This window comes from Harpegnathos saltator, unplaced genomic scaffold (genome assembly GCF_003227715.2).
Source record: "Harpegnathos saltator strain DR-91 unplaced genomic scaffold, Hsal_v8.6 scaffold109, whole genome shotgun sequence".
NCBI lineage: Eukaryota > Metazoa > Arthropoda > Insecta > Hymenoptera > Formicidae > Harpegnathos > Harpegnathos saltator.
In genome coordinates, this window is record NW_020229883.1 from 503,481 (window position 1) to 510,980 (window position 7,500).

General features: G+C 56.7%; 1 non-coding gene and 1 pseudogene across 1 annotated transcript; both read left to right on the forward strand.

Annotated features, from left to right (window-relative positions):
• Nucleotides 1-690: 690 nt before the first annotated feature.
• On the forward strand, nucleotides 691-845 carry LOC112589006 (5.8S ribosomal RNA). The gene has a single exon (XR_003113179.1). It is a non-coding gene; the product is annotated as a 5.8S ribosomal RNA (ribosomal RNA).
• Nucleotides 846-1,865: 1,020 nt separating this feature from the next.
• Nucleotides 1,866-7,500, forward strand: part of LOC112589011 (uncharacterized) — a 7,716-nt pseudogene continuing 2,081 nt past the window's right edge.

Genomic DNA, 7,500 nt, shown 5'->3' on the forward strand with positions numbered 1-7,500 from the left:
CGCGGCAGAGGGACGATGCGTCGTTACGTACAAGAGTTTCAGCGCACCCGAGACGCGCTGACTCGCTCGAACGATTGCACGCTCGCGCACGAAAGTGCGCGAACGGCGACACAGCGGATCGCGCGCGAGACGAGCTGTACGCGCCGCGGCGGACCCCCTCGCACGAGGGACCGCCCGGCGGCGCGTTCACCGGTGGTAACCTGAGCGCGCGAGCGCGGTGGTCGCTCCCTCTCCGTCGAGATTCTACCTCGACGGAGCCAGAGGCAGCGAGCGCGCCCGCAAGCGTGAGGACGCGAGTGAGTAGAGTCCCGTGCGTCGCGGTTGAGAGCGTCCGTCTGGTTCGCTCTCCCCCCGCTGGTTGGTGCTCCTCCCGGTCCGACGGTTTATTTGAAAGAACTTCCGCCCCGGCTCTCCGCGCCCCCCTCCGGGGGGCGATAGAGGAGAGACTACGCTCGATCGCGCCTGCCAGAGCTTATCGCGCGCGGTCTCTACGAGACGCGCGCGTGGGCCCTCCGCCGCGAAACTTTGTTTCCTCTTGCCGTAGCTCCCGCTCGCGGGAGCGGCGGTCCGCGCGTGCTCGGACGCGCGGTTCGGCTGAATCGCCACTTTGACGGACGATGGAACGAGCATTGCGAGATGGGCGAAGAAAAGCGCGCGCTTGCCCTGATCGCAGACGAATGTATAAGAGATTACCCTGAACGGTGGATCACTTGGCTCGTGGGTCGATGAAGAACGCTGCTAATTGCGCGTCAACGTGTGAACTGCAGGACATATGAACATCGACATTTCGAACGCACATTGCGGTCCACGGATACAATTCCCGGACCACGCCTGGCTGAGGGTCGTTTACGCACCCAAAGACTGCTTGCGCCGGAGCTGCGCTTCCGCGGCTCTTTCTCTCTCACGAGGGTCATCGTCGTCGTAGGAGCAGCATCGAAGCAGGGATCCGTGCGCGCTGCGCCACGGAGTCCCTCTCTCTCCTCGACGCGCAGGGTTTTGAGAAGACACGAGACGCTCTCGCAGCGTACTCTTGTTGAGTCGCGGATAGCCAAGCGACGGCGTACGAGCGATGGCTGGACGTTCGCGGAGGAGCGCGAGACCCTCCTCTCGACCCGAGAAAAGCTGGTCGTGTACGCCCTCGGCGGGACCAGGAATCTCGGGGAAGAGTGTGGCCGGTCGGTCTCCCCTACGCGTCGTCCGAAATGAAACGAGAGGCGATTTCCTCCTCATCGTCGAGCGACATCGAACGCACACACGCGACAGCGAGTGTCTGTCTCCCGCGACCTCCGGACGAGGGGAAAGTCACGGAGAGCTCTCTCTCTCATCGGGCGCGGCTGGAAGCGCGTCGTCGTCGTTGTCAAGGTGGAACGAGCACAGCGAGGGAGGAGGGTAGGTTCTCTGCCGCGTCGAGCGCGCGCAGAGTCACCTCTACCCGCCGACCTCTGCGAGCTGGGACAACGAACGGCGCGCATGCCGGTCGACGACGCATGAGAGACAAAAAGAGAGCTTGTCTCCCTCTCTCGTCCGACTCGCGCGGTGTATGGCGCTGTCGCGTGCAAGTCCGCACGACGCACAGAGACCCAATATCTCGCGCAGATGTCTGCTGGTTTGGATCGCGAGCCGACCGCGTGTCCGAGTCCACAAGGCTTCGTCCTTCGAACGTATACACACGGACCGGCACGTCGCGTCGTGACTCGTCTCTGGGGAGTCGTGCGAGAGCGCGACGCCCGCGGATGATCCGCCGCGCATCACGCACGATGCTGCGTTAAGCGCGAGATAGCGGAGGGGAGGAGAGAAGACAGCACAGAGTCTCTGTCTCTCTCTCTCGTACCGTCGTTTACTACGACAAGCGCAAACGTTGACGACGACCTCAGAGCAGGCGAGATTACCCGCTGAATTTAAGCATATTATTAATCGGAGGAAAAGAAACTAACCAGGATTTCCTTAGTAGCGGCGAGCGAACAGGAAGGAGCCCAGCACCGAATCCCGCGGTTCCGCCGCAGGGAAATGTGGTGTTCGGGTGGGTCCGACTATCCCGAGGTGTCGCATCGCGTCCAAGTCCATCTTGAATGGGGCCACTTACCCGCAGAGGGTGCTAGGCCCGTAGCGACCGGTACGCGCCTCGGGAGGATCTCTCCTTAGAGTCGGGTTGCTTGAGAGTGCAGCTCTAAGTGGGTGGTAAACTCCATCTAAGGCTAAATACGACCACGAGACCGATAGCGAACAAGTACCGTGAGGGAAAGTTGAAAAGAACTTTGAAGAGAGAGTTCAAGAGTACGTGAAACCGTTCAGGGGTAAACCTAAGAAACCCAAAAGATCGAACGGGGAGATTCATCGTCAGCGGCGCTGGCTTCGCGTCGGTCGGCGATGTCCCGCGGTTTCTCGCGCGGGCACGCTACCGTGCGCGCATGTCCGGCGTCGTCGTCGTGCACTTCTCCCCTAGTAGAAAGTCGCGACTCGCTGGGTGTCGGTCTACGGCCCGGGTGCGGTGACTGCCGCGTCGCCGGTAAAACGGCACGCGGCAAACCCCCGGAAGCTCGGCCGGCTGCCCGGCGGTACTCGCACGGTATCAGGCCGCAGTCTATCTCTGCGTCAAGCCCGTCGCAAGCGCGCGCCACGGTCACTCGGAGGCACGGACCTAGCGCCGTCCCCGGTCCTGGCCCGCTGTTGGCCGACGGTGATCCTTTGACAGGCCTTACGGGGCGACGCGGAGCTGGTTCGCCATCCCGCGCTCGCCCCAATACCGGTCGGCGACGCTACTGCTTTGGGTACTCTTAGGACCCGTCTTGAAACACGGACCAAGGAGTCTAACATGTGCGCGAGTCATTGGGACTAGCAAAACCCAAAGGCGCAATGAAAGTGAAGGTCGGCCTTGGCGCCGACCGAGGGAGGATGGGCCGCGTCGCGATGCGGCCTCGCACTCCCGGGGCGTCTCGTTCTCATCGCGAGAAGAGGCGCACCAAGAGCGTACACGTTGGGACCCGAAAGATGGTGAACTATGCCTGGTCAGGACGAAGTCAGGGGAAACCCTGATGGAGGTCCGTAGCGATTCTGACGTGCAAATCGATCGTCGGAACTGGGTATAGGGGCGAAAGACTAATCGAACCATCTAGTAGCTGGTTCCCTCCGAAGTTTCCCTCAGGATAGCTGGCACTCGGCCGTTCCACGGAACGCGCGCGAGTCTCATCTGGTAAAGCGAATGATTAGAGGCCTTGGGGCCGAAACGACCTCAACCTATTCTCAAACTTTAAATGGGTGAGATCTCTGGCTTTCTTGAACCTTGAAGCCACGAGAATCTCGGATCAGAGTGCCAAGTGGGCCATTTTTGGTAAGCAGAACTGGCGCTGTGGGATGAACCAAACGCAGAGTTAAGGCGCCTAACTCGACGCTCATGGGACACCATGAAAGGCGTTGGTTGCTTAAGACAGCAGGACGGTGGCCATGGAAGTCGGAATCCGCTAAGGAGTGTGTAACAACTCACCTGCCGAAGCAACTAGCCCTGAAAATGGATGGCGCTGAAGCGTCGAGCCTATACTCTGCCGTCAGCGGCAAGTGGGGCGGGGGCCCTAAACAGCCCCCGTCACGAAGCCCTGACGAGTAGGAGGGTCGCGGCGGTGTGCGCAGAAGGGTCTGGGCGCGAGCCTGCCTGGAGCCGCCGCCGGTGCAGATCTTGGTGGTAGTAGCAAATACTCCAGCGAGGTCCTGGAGGACTGACGTGGAGAAGGGTTTCGTGTGAACAGCCGTTGCACACGAGTCAGTCGATCTTAAGCCCTAGGGGAAACCCTATGTCAATGACGGCGTAATGCTCAGTGCTCTCTCGAACGTTTCATACTGAACATGGCACACGTCCGTCGGGCGAAAGGGAATCCGGTTCCTATTCCGGAACCCGGCAGAGGAACCGCATACCATTCGGGCCCTCGTAAGAGTGTTCGTCGGGGTAACCCAAAATGACCTGGAGACGCCGTCGGGAGATCCGGGAAGAGTTTTCTTTTCTGTATAAGCGTTCGAGTTCCCTGGAAACCTCTAGCAGGGAGATAGGGTTTGGAACGCGAAGAGCACCGCAGTTGCGGCGGTGTCCGGATCTTCCCCTCGGACCTTGAAAATCCAGGAGAGGGCCACGTGGAGGTGTCGCGCCGGTTCGTACCCATATCCGCAGCAGGTCTCCAAGGTGAAGAGCCTCTAGTCGATAGACTAATGTAGGTAAGGGAAGTCAGCAAATTGGATCCGTAACTTCGGAATAAGGATTGGCTCTGAGGAGCGGGGCGTGTCGGGCTTGGTCGGGAAGCGGGTCTGGCTGATGTGCCGGGCCTGGGCGAGGTGAACGTTCAGGGATCCGAGCTCGGTCCCGTGCCTTGGCCTCCCGCGGATCTTCCTTGCTGCGAGGCTTCCGTGGCGGCGTGAGCCGTCGTGGTCGTCCTCTTCGGCCGCCATTCAACGCTCAGCTCAGAACTGGCACGGACTAGGGGAATCCGACTGTCTAATTAAAACAAAGCATTGCGATGGCCCTCGCGGGTGTTGACGCAATGTGATTTCTGCCCAGTGCTCTGAATGTCAACGTGAAGAAATTCAAGCAAGCGCGGGTAAACGGCGGGAGTAACTATGACTCTCTTAAGGCGGCTGAACGATGGTTGCTGGGAAGGCCACTCTGGCCTTCTGCGTACATTTTCGACCAACGACTCAGTGTTCGGCAGGGGACGACGGAGGGTCCTCTTTCCCTCGACTTTCCCTGAGCCGGCATTCTAGGCTGGGTAACCAGTCTATATCGCAAGCAGTCCCACTGAGTGCAACAGGTTAGGGAACGGCATGGTTCTCGCACTCGGTTGGGTGAACATACCCTTGCGACGAATGTTTGTAAGGGTTGGGTGGCTTTACGAAGACCAGACCCTTAGCTGAGTATCGTTGTTGGGATAAGAGGAATCCCTGTGGCCTGGAAACCACGTCAGTGCAAGCTTCTGTCGTGTGGTTGCTGAGGGAGGGCTCTGGTTACTTGGTTCAGTGATGCGCAACACAGCCACCTATTTGGCATTGAGCCTCTCCTGACCAAGTTATACTCCATACCTCCTCGTGGTCCCGCTGGTAACGCTGTCTCCTTTTGGAGAACAGCGGCCGAATTGGAGTATAGCGATCTAGGGCTGCCAACCCTCTCTGCCTGCATTAGATTGGCCCGATTACTAGAAGCAAAGCCTCGGATGAAAACAATAACCCCGGGCCCTCTGGCCGTCGGGGTCCAGTCTTACGGAGCAATGTGGTGACTGCCGAAGTGGAAGCTGGGCCTTCTGAAGTCTATGGCTGCGAATATCCGGGCTGCACGCGGGACTTCACAACAGTCACTGGCCGGGCACTTCATTACCGACGCGGACATCCCGACTGGTATGACAGGCGGCAGAACGCCGTGGGAGCTCGAGCGCGATGGAGTGAAGAGGAAACAAGAATGCTCGCGAGGAAGGAGGTGGAACTGGTTGGACGGGGAGTAAAGTTTATAAACCAGGAGTTGGTCCTTGCATTCCCAGAGAGATCTCTGGATGGCATCAAGGGGAAAAGAAAGCAGGCTGCGTACAAGCAGGTTGTCCAGGCCATTCTCGAGGAGACAGAGCGAGAGGAATTCCAACATGAGCAGGACGCTCCGATTATCCCGAACGTGCACGAGTATGATGAAGCACTAAGGGAATATATTAAAAATCTGCCACCGTTAGAGGTTGAAGGATTCAACCCACGTCGCCTGGCACGCATTTGTGATTCCATATTTTACAAGGACCGAGTTACAGTCTTCGAGGAGCTCTCTTTATACCTAAGGGAGGTTTTCCCCAGTAAGAAACGCGCAACACGAAAACCTAAGCGCACTGAGGCAGAAAATTTAAGTAGAAGGCAAGCACGGCGGGCTGAATATGCTCGCACTCAGGATCTCTGGAGGAAGAACAGAGGCAAGTGCGTGCGAATGATCCTCGACGAATTTTCAGATGCGGAGCCTCCTCCGAAAGAGAGCATGATCCCCTTTTGGGAAAAAGTCATGTCATCCGACGCTAAAACTACACCAGGAATTACGCAAACTAGGCCTGCTGTAAAAGAGTTATGGGGACCTATCACTCCAGATGAAATCAGAAGATCGTTTCCAGCAAGTACTACCTCTGTGGGTCCTGATGGTCTCTCTGCTCGAATGTTGAGGAAGGTGCCCTTGGAAGTACTGTGTAGAGTATTCAATCTAATAATGTGGTGTCGTAAGGCACCTAACTATCTATTGGAATCTATCACCATATTGATACCTAAGAAGTCCGCTGCAAACACCCCAAGCGACTTCAGACCAATCACGATATCCTCGGTACTGATAAGGGCGCTACACAGGATCCTGGCGACACGATTGTCGGAAATGCTCAGTTTTGATCAGCGACAGAGAGCGTTCAGGCCTGTGGACGGATGCTCCGACAACGTGTTCCTCCTTGATCTGGTCCTTCGACATCATCGAGAGAAGCATCGATCTCTCTTTGTAGCATCCCTTGATCTTGCTAAGGCGTTCGACTCGGTAACCCACACGGCAATACGAGATGCCATTACCATAATGGGAACTCCACCCCCCATGGTTGAATACATTATGGACGTATATTCACGGAGCAGGACACGCCTGTGCTGCAACCAGTGGACCTCACATCTAATACAACCGAAGTGTGGAGTCAAACAAGGCGACCCAATGTCCCCAATAATCTTCAACATGATAATTGAGGGTTTGCTGAAAAGGTTGCCGGAGGACGTTGGCTCGAGAATGGGGGGAATGACGGTCAATTCAGCTGCGTTCGCTGATGACCTGTTGCTGTTTGCCTCCACCACAAGAGGTCTGCAACAGCTGATAAACACAGGAGTGGAGTACTTTTCTCGGTGCGGGTTGCTGATTAATGCTACGAAATCATTCACAGTAGCTCTAAGGAATGTACCACACGACAAGAAGACCATAGTGGATAGTAGTACAGTATTCCTGTGCCGGGATAAACAACTCCCAGCCCTGAAACGTACTGACAAATGGAGGTACCTAGGTGTCCCGTTTACAGCTGAGGGACGTATCGTGATCGATGCCACTGTTACTGTGCAGAATGCCATCAGCAAATTATCCAAGGCACCGCTAAAGCCTCAACAGCGATTGTTCGCATTAAGAACCATGGTGGTACCGGGAGTGTACCACCAGTTAGAGCTTGGCTGTACCACACTAAGCATGTTAAGGAAATGCGACAGGATATTGAGGCAGGCGGTACGTAAATGGCTCAGTCTCCCAGCAGACGTGTCCAATGCGTACATCCATTCCACCGTCAAGGATGGGGGGCTAGGCGTTCCATCACTTAGATGGAATGCCCCATTAAGAAGGTTCCGTCGCCTACAGAGCTTGCCAATAGCACAAGAAAATACCGAGGTTCCGAGTGCATTCCTTTTAAAGGAAATCAGGCAATGTAGAGCGAGACTATACGACGAGGGAAAACCGTTGGAGACCTTCAGTGATGTAAACAGGAGATGGGCGAG